Consider the following 9,510-nt stretch of genomic DNA (forward strand, 5'->3'; position numbering starts at 1 on the left):
ACACAGCAACAGTCTCTCCTCCCAGGCTCCGCTCCATATCAAAGCTAATCATCTGGAGAAAAAAAACCACATCTATTTGAAGTCCTTAGTAAGCCGAGAGAGAGCGAGGGCTCAGAACTGTCTCCCTCAACCGTAGCCCCAGCACCTCACACAGGAGCAACGGACACCCCGCCCAGTCCTGCGAGACTGAAGGACCTGCAACTAGAGAACCCACGCCAAGAGGACCTACACCCAGACCACAGCGTCACCAGCCACACCCCATCCAGCTAAGACCACCCCAAGCAAACCCTGGCCACACCCCAACCAGCTAAGACCACCCCAAGCAAACCCTGGCCACACCCCAACCAGCTAAGACCACCCCAAGCAAACCCTTGCCACACCCTATATAGAGCAATACTCAATCATGAGGCATCAAAGCCAAAGGAGCTGAATAATATTAAGAAATGCTATAGATGGAATGAAAGTAGTGTGGAAATCTGCCAAAACACTATTAGGCAACAACAAATTCAATCCCTTTTAGACAACTTCCTGGACCAAATACTTTATTGTAATAGTGAAGGTGTAAACTTGGCAGTAGAAAACCTAAACAGTATATTTGACCTCTGAGCTTCCCTATCAAATCTAAAAATAATTGAGCAGACAACCTAAGAAAATTAACTACAATGACAAAAGGTTTGATGAAGAATGCAAAAACCTAAGAAAAAAATTGAGAAACCTATCCAACCAAAAACATAGAGACCCAGAAAACCTGAGCCTACGCCTTCACTATGGTGAATCGCTAAAACAATACAGAAATACACTACGGAAAAAGAAGGAACAGCACGTCAGAAATCAGCTCAATGTATTTGAAGAATCCATAGAATTTAACCACTTCTGGGAAAATTTGAAAACTCTAAACAAACAACAACACGAAGAGCTATCTATCCAAACCGGCTTTATAACAAAGAACAAACAGCAAAAACATATCCATGATCAAATACAAAATCTTAGAATCAACTATTAAAGACTACCAGAACCCACTGGATTCTCCAATTACATTGAATGAACTACAGGACAAAATACAAACCCTCCAACCCAAAAAGGCCTGTGGTGTTGCTGGTATCCTCAATGAAATTATATAATATAAAGACCACACATTCCAATTGGCTATACTTAAACTCTTTAACACCATCCTCAACTCTGGCAATCTCGTGCTTCTCTCTGCGCGCGCTGATATTTCTTCTGTGAGGCAGTCGCGAGGAGGGAACATTGGGGTGGCAACACAAATTATACATGATTTCAATGGGGCTTTCTCCATTCTGATTGTTTTATACTGTTCAATCCAATTTAAAACAATTATTTTCAGCATTTACAAAAATGCAATCATTTCCACACTGTGCCACGCAGGGCTGCATGACATGGGCAAAACATCTAGGCCTAGTTAACTGGTTAATTGGTGAACTGTCAGAATCATGGAAATATAATGATTATTCTAATACTGGGCAGCACCTTGAATGCATTGTTGTTTGACATGATAATGAATGAATAAGCCAGGGAGGAATTGACAGGGTAGGAACCAAAGTGTTGGTCAATGTTTCCAGGGGATTCTAATTAGATGTTACATTCCATGTTTTCTTACCTCATGTAGCTAGCCAGCCAGCCAGCTAACATATGCATGTTTGACCTATTCCTCTCGGATTTAAGATACAGTTTCACAAACAATATGCTTATCTAGGCCTACACCAGCACCAGGCTGAATTAGCCATCTACGTTTTTTTAAATTATTATCATTTTTATTTTGTAACCTTTATTTAACCAGGCAAGTCAGTTAAGAACAAATTCTTATTTACAATGACGGCCTACACCGGCCAAACCCCGGACGACGCTGGGCCAATTGTGCGCCGCCCTATGGGACTCCCAATCACGGCTGGTTGTGATACAGCCTGGAATCGAACCAGGGGGTCTGTAGTGACGCTTCAAGCACTGAGATGCAGTGCCTTAGACCGCTGCTCCACTCGGTCTGTAGTGACGCCTCAAGCACTGAGATGCAGTGCCTTAGACCGCTGCGCCACTCGGGAGCAAACTAAGCGTTTGCTCTAACGCTTAGTACATTTAGCAAACTAGCTAGCGATTAGCATTAGCGGCTAACAAGATTTATTTTAGTCACAACTTGCTAAGAAAAGTTAAATTAGCAGACAGTAGTTTGCAGACAGTAATATACACAAACTAATGATGTAATTGTAGAAGGCTTGTGGAAAGCAGCATCATTTTTCGCCAACATCTTGTTGCATCCATCTGACCATTTAGAACCGCAAGAAAGTGTTCATGACTCCGTGGTCGAGCAACTGCTCGCTCCTTGAGTGACGGGGGCAGGGCTTGGTGTGACGGGGGCAGGGCTTGGTGTGACGGGGGCAGGGCTTGGTGTGACGGGGCAGGGCTTGGTGTGACGGGGGCAGGGCTTGGTGTGACGGGGGCAGGGCTTGGTGTGACGGGGGCAGGGCTTGGTGTGACGGGGGCAGGGCTTGGTGTGACGGGGGCAGGGCTTGGTGTGACGGGGGCAGGGCTTGGTGTGACGGGGGCAGGGCTTGGTGTGACGGGGGCAGGGCTTGGTGTGACGGGGGCAGGGCTTGGTGTGACGGGGCAGGGCTTGGTGTGACGGGGGCAGGGCTTGGTGTGACGGGGGCAGGGCTTGGTGTGACGGGGGCAGGGCTTGGTGTGACGGGGGCAGGGCTTGGTGTGACGGGGGCAGGGCTTGGTGTGACGGGGGCAGGGCTTGGTGTGACGGGGGCAGGGCTTGGTGTGACGGGGGCGGGGCTTGGTGAGGGAAGCGGCATGCAGCAGGAGGAGGCTAAAGACGGCGTAAACTATAAAAAACGGACACCACATTAAACAAACCAAACATTGAAATACCGTTATAGAAGGTAAAGTAAAAACCCAAACCGGTCCATGCATCAATACAGCTATATATAGCAAAATACGGTATACCGCCCAGCCCTAGCTAGTAGCCGTGCTAGCATGTAATTACATTCCAAACCAAGGGTTGGCGCTGGTACAAAAATTATATAAATTAATGTGAATAAATGCATCTCCTCTTCTCCTGTGCGTTTCGTAGTCGAGCGAGCGTTGTGGTAGTTTTCAGTCGTTCGTAGCTAGTGCAGTAATACCAACATAGTGCAGTAAAACCCACAAAAACGGGGTTACGACTCATTTGTGGCCCAAAATACGAGAAGCTAGCTTTGAAGCGGGACCGGTTTGTCTGGTTGAAGCGAGCGGATTGGATTAAGGGAACCGCAGGCACATCTACTGTACGCGGTGCTCGTTTCACCCCGGAGGACTTCGATGGCTTAGTATAACCAGTGGAAGGCAGGATTCGGAATGAGACCAACTGAAACCAGGTGCTGTGCTGAGCGTGTACGTGAAACCTGCAACCTCTATTTCCTACCGACCTACCGGTACCTCGCAAGTGTCAGCAGTGATGGAGATAAACCTGGTAAAGTTTGTGGATTTTACGTCACTATATCGCTATTGGATTAGCATGCCGACTCTCCCTCGGCTGGTGAAACGGCCTCTCCCTCTGAAGGCCTCTCCTGGGCTTTTCTTTGAATTTGGTAGCCAACTAAGCAGTCAATCGGTAAGTCTCCGCTCTCTCTACTTTATATCTGCTGGCTTTTCTCGCTGTGTTCTTTGGGTTCCTGCCTATTCAAGACTAGTTGTTCTCTGGCTTACTACTTAGCTATGTCGCCCGTGGTGGTTGGCTAGCTAGGCTAGTTAGCTAGCTAGGCTTTTGATGCGTATTTTAATGCAAATCCATGTGTTGCATGTGGTTGCGTTTATGCTACCTACCCTTTAAACGTCTTCTCCAAATTTGGTATACAGCATCTCTGAATGAACATCTTCAAGCGCACTATTTTCCAAGACTCTAGCTGAAACAATATGGCTGTTATAAGCCCAATGAACTTGCATGAATGCTTTTTTCTGTCCAACAGCACCACAATGTGGCCAAACTCAACCATACATTACTCACCCTTGAGCATGTGTGCCAAATTTTATTACAGTCAAACAGATCAAGAGACATAAAAATGTGTCCGTTATAGCGCCACTGGGTGGTCAATATGAAGGTGCTTGAATATGTTGAGTCTTCAGTGTTTGCAACACGTGTACCAAGTTTGGTTACAATACGAATACCTGTGACTGATTTATATGCATTAAATGTGACAGACCACGCCCACGTGGTAGTTTATTGGTCAGTTGCGGCCATGTTGTTTGACATAGTAGCCTGGATTATAGTGCGCTTACAGACCTTGGTCCACAGATGCCATATATCAAGTTTCATGAAGATTGGTACTTTGGTGCCAGAGGAGTAGCGTTTAAAAAAAGTTTTTCACAAAATTCAAAATGGAAGAAAATCCATCATGGTGGACCTTATTCTTCGATGAGGTTTAACGGTGGTCGGCGTCCAATAAATGTTACCAACGCCTACTATAATGGAGTATAACGTCCTTGTACTTTGCTTGAAAAAATAAATAAAAATTATAATACATCAACAACTACCCTACCATCTAACCCTACACTCACTAAAAAGCCACCACGCTACTCCACTATTTAAATCTATTTTAGTCCTATGGTGGACCTAATGCCTTCTTCATTTTATTATTTATTTATTTCAGCTAATTTGTTGCTTGTGAGGAAAGGGACCCATGTACCAAAGTTCATGACTAGGTCACACAGGGTGAGGGGCTCAACCACTTCAAAGTTTGCGTCTTCAAATCGCAACCATGTGGCCAATTGGCATGGCATTTGGTCCTTTACCATGTGGCCAATTGGCATGGCATTTGGTCCTTTACCATCAAGCCATGTTGCGCCGTCCTAGGCCTTACCATCTCAGGTGAATTTGCATGTTTTTTTTACTTGGGGGGGGGGGAGAACCCAGTAGTATAATAATAATAATAATAATTTGGTCCTTTACCATCAAGCCATGTTGCGCTGTCCTAACTGTAAGTCGCTCTGGATAAGAGCGTCTGCTAAATGACTAAAATGTCAAATGTAACCAGAACAAATACAATAGGGTTTCACCAATTTAGCTGCTGAACCCCTAATTACCTCTTCAGCTTCATCACAACACAGAAACATTGACAGGTGGGCAGGAGTATAAAACAACCACAACAGGTGCCATTCACACAAAGTTAGCTTTGAACCAACTAGTTGACCACTTTATAATACCCGCGTAGTATTAGCTAGAGGTTGTTCGCATAAAAACCCACCAGAACTGCTGGTTTTTGATGCTAGTTTGGTTGTCATTTCAGTTGAGTAATTCAATGTGATGTATATGGGGTGTGAGTAGTCAATTTGCCTGTGCAAACACCTCGATCGTCCGTGCGTGGAAGAATAGAAACTATTTAGTGCTCGGAATAGCAGCAAGTGCCGACATATGATTGTAAACCTTCGCCAAATAAGTCCAAAGAAACACTTTCACACGTCAACACAAGCTTATTTTTGACAGTTTCAGCAATTCACTTTAATGTTATGACAGCAGGTGCCATGCTACACGTTACACAGAAAAGGCGACCTACCTCCCGTAGACTGAAAGTTCGTTTTCTTAATCAACCGCTTGCAGAAATAAAACTCATTCACATAGATGGTCCTTGTAGTATTTACATTGGATGAATGACCGACAGAGGGTCGAGTCGACCCCTGCCCACAAAACAGTGTAGATCCGCGGGTAGCTGTGCTTTTCGCTGCCGGAGTTGAGCTTCTGTATGAAAACTCCCCTTGAGTGAGTTGGACAAGACCCACAATGCAACACATGGTAGAGGATAAGGGGTGTTTTACAACGGCTCCGTGCTATCCTGGATCCTTGGGACGTCCCTACCCCGTTGAAGTTGACGTTTAAAATTGTTTAGGGAAGGTGTAGGTAAGGGTTATGGTTTACGTTATGGTTAGGGTTAGGGTTAGGGTTAAGGTTATGGTTAGGGTAGGGACGTACAAGGATCCCGGATAGGTGCGGTGAGGGGTGAGCCTGATTAGCTGAGCCTCTGTAGCTCAACTGGTAGAGCACGGCGCTTGTAACGCCAAGGTAGTGGGTTCGATCCCCGGGACCACCCATACACAAAAATGTATGCACGCATGACTGTAAGTCGCTTTGGTTAAAAGCGTCTGCTAAATGGCATATTATTATTTGGGACGTTAACGTTCTGGGAACTCATCAATTCTTGTGACCTATGAAATTGGTTGGTTGTTTAGCAACAAAACAGATGCGTGCGCAACTATGTGGCAAAACAGACGGGGTTGGCTTAGAATGTTGACAACATGGAAACTATATTTAGGTAGTCTCCAAAGATGCGGAAATGGAGTCAATGGAATGCAGACATTCAGAATGGCTCACATTCAACAAAACTGATCTAACAAAGTGGATATTCCTCAAATCCATCATGATTTATGTATTGTAACAGGCCCACAATGTGGTCACTTGAGTCCGATGTTGATATATTTTCGCTGCATAACATGTAGATGTTGTCGCTTTTCAGGTTTAGAAGAAGTGAATGCTAACTCCCGTTTTGTATAAACTGGTTAGCATAGCTAGCATACTAGAAATCAGTGGTGGTATTCAGTCGTTTTTAACTGTAATGAAGTTGATTGGTAACGATGACATTAACGTGTGTTGGGGTTGACATCTGTCACGGCCCCTCTGCAGTGCAGGGGCGGTTCCTCCTGAAGACAGAGGAGGATCGTTAGTGATTGGAGTTGGTGTGATTGGAGCCACCTGGGCTCAGGGTATTTAAAACTGCTTCACTAACCTCTCTCTCTCTCCCTGCTCCTCCAGTTATGATCCTGGTTTGTTTGTTCCGTTGTAGGTTTACTTAGTTTCCACTCAGTCATGTTCACACACACAGATTCATGCATCCATGCACCTTACCTACACCCTACATTATGACATTTCCACACCTCATTCCTTTTTCTTTGTTTAAAGTTAATCGTTTTTGGTTTACAATAAATAACCTTTTGATTGGCCTATACCTGTTGTTCATGTCCCCTAATTTTTGCCACAGGCTATGAGCCGGCCTGTGACACATCCATACAAGTATTATACTGAGATGTTTACCTCAACATAGTGTGAAATACACATAAATGTAGGGTCATTTTGCTGGGGGGGGGGCAATGGGGAGACTCGAGATCTTTCTCCCACGTGTTTCCATGGCAATTCCATTGTTTTGGTCGAGTTAGATTGACCTCTTTACCGTGTCTTTAGGCCATGTGTTGTATCAGTGTTGGGGAACTTCTCTATGAAGCACTGAGGCATTGTGTTCTGTATCGTCTCCCTCGGCAACCATGGAATGTAGATCCTCATGTGCTCCTCCATTGTGTGTCAATCCAGTAGGAAAGGATTCTGCTCGCTACTCCCTGGGACACAGCGAAGCGTTCAGCACGATCATCATTTGCTTTGCTTTATCTTGGCCAGGTCGCAGTTGTAAATGAGAACTTGTTCTCAACTGGCTTACCTGGTTAAATAAAGGTCAAATAAAAAAAATATCCTGGAGTAGATTCAGCTTCATCATGGTTATCAGTATTTGATCAGGTGATATGTGTTTTGAAGTTAGCCGTGTAGAATTTCTGCAGAAATGCTACATGGTCAAAGAAAACACTAAGAGGAAGGCCGGTATACAACACTGAGCTAGTGTCATTCTTCAGGATGGTGTGGCTCAATGGTTCTGCACCAACACATTGGGTTTGTTTGTGGCAGTTGGGCTTGTTGACTGGTTCTCTTGACGCGTAGCTGTGATCCGTCAGTGGTGAAACCTCCCATTGAGTGTCAGTACATTTTACATTTACATTTAAGTCATTTAGCAGACGCTCTTATCCAGAGCGACTTACAGTTAGTGAATACATATTTTTTTTATACTGGCCCCCCGTGGGAATTGAACCCACAACCCTGGCGTTGCAAATGCCATGCTCTATCAACTGAGCTACATCCCTACCGGCCATTCCCTCCCCTACCCTGGACGAATTGTGCGCCGCCCATGAGTCTCCCGGTCGCGGCCGGTTGCGACAGAGCCTGGATTCGAACCAGGATATCTAGTGGCACAGTTAGCACTGCGATGCAGTGCCTTAGACCACTGCGCCACTCAGGAGTTATGCTGCGGAGGCATTGGCACACTCAAGATCAGTCTCTGCATCACCACGGTCGTCTTCATCTGTCAAACAAACATAAGAGAGACCACAATAAGTTTAACAAAATAAAAAAAAACACAGGTTAGGTTAAAAAAAGAACCCTATTAAGATAACATTTAATCGTTTAGCTAGTTAGACGTTTCATTCATAAGCATCACCAGTGGCATGCCAGCAATGATGGGGATAATCATGACTTCATCAGAAGTTGTTGGATAGCTAACAATGTAGGGACACTGTATCAGATTTGGCTAGCTGACCTCAAGCTAGCTAGCTAAGTGAGTTAACTAGGCAACAGTTAGCTAGCTATGTTAGGACTTAGGAGTGGCTAGCTACTGTTAGAAATTGCGTAATTCAAATCTGGTATTGGAATAAGAGAAAACATAATGAAGAGATATTCAATCCAAGCTAAATTTATTATATGCAAAATGTATGTATGATAAGTATGTTGGTTGTATACGGGCTCACTGAAATACCACGCAGGGCAGACAGAGAACTGATCCATTGTTACAGGTTCTTCCTCAAATACTCTGACAGAGAGAGAGAGTTCCCACCTCTCTGCTGGCCAATCAGAGTAGACTGAGCGTGGTTTAGACTTACTCAGCCAATCCGTTGGTGCACGGGCTGGTCCCAACCCCTCGGCGCTCCATTTGTTGCACACTGTTGCCAGGCATAAGTTTATCATAACAACCTGTGGAGTTAGCACCCAAAAGACACCATTCCACTGTACTACGTTCAAGGACGGTTCACAGACAACAAAGAGGCAGTGTTCGTATCTGTGAGAAATACAAGTCTTATCTATAAGAAATGCAAGTTTTATCTCATCCTAGCCCCTAACGTTCCTCACATGAATCACAGCCTGTTATGTGAAATAATTTATATCAGTATAGTTCAAACCTATGCTCCTCATTAATGCATTCCTTCTAAGCTATTAATCACATACAGATCCAATTATGAGAAAACAAATCCCAACACTACTACTAACACAGTTAGCTAGCTATGTTAGGACTTAGGAGTGGCTAACTACTACTAACACAGTTAGCTAGCTATGTTAGGACTTAGGAGTGGCTAGCTACTACTAACACAGTTAGCTAACTTCTGCCTGGTTCAGGAACCCCATCTGTGATGATACCTAGTGAGTACCAGCTAGCTAACAGCTACCTGTATGTGTTGATGTCCTAATGAGATGTTGCCTTCTGGTCTGTACTGGACCATCATAGCCCTGCCACTTCACAGGGAAAGGATGCTTTACCAAAATGGAAACAGACCCCGCCCAAATTTCAGTTGAAATTAAAGTGAATATGCCACATTCAAAACAACCGGGAACTCAGGGGAAAAAAAATAGCTCTGACTGGGAAAAATATTTTT

This window comes from Coregonus lavaretus, assembly GCF_964263955.1.
Source record: "Coregonus lavaretus genome assembly, chromosome: 22".
NCBI lineage: Eukaryota > Metazoa > Chordata > Actinopteri > Salmoniformes > Salmonidae > Coregonus > Coregonus lavaretus.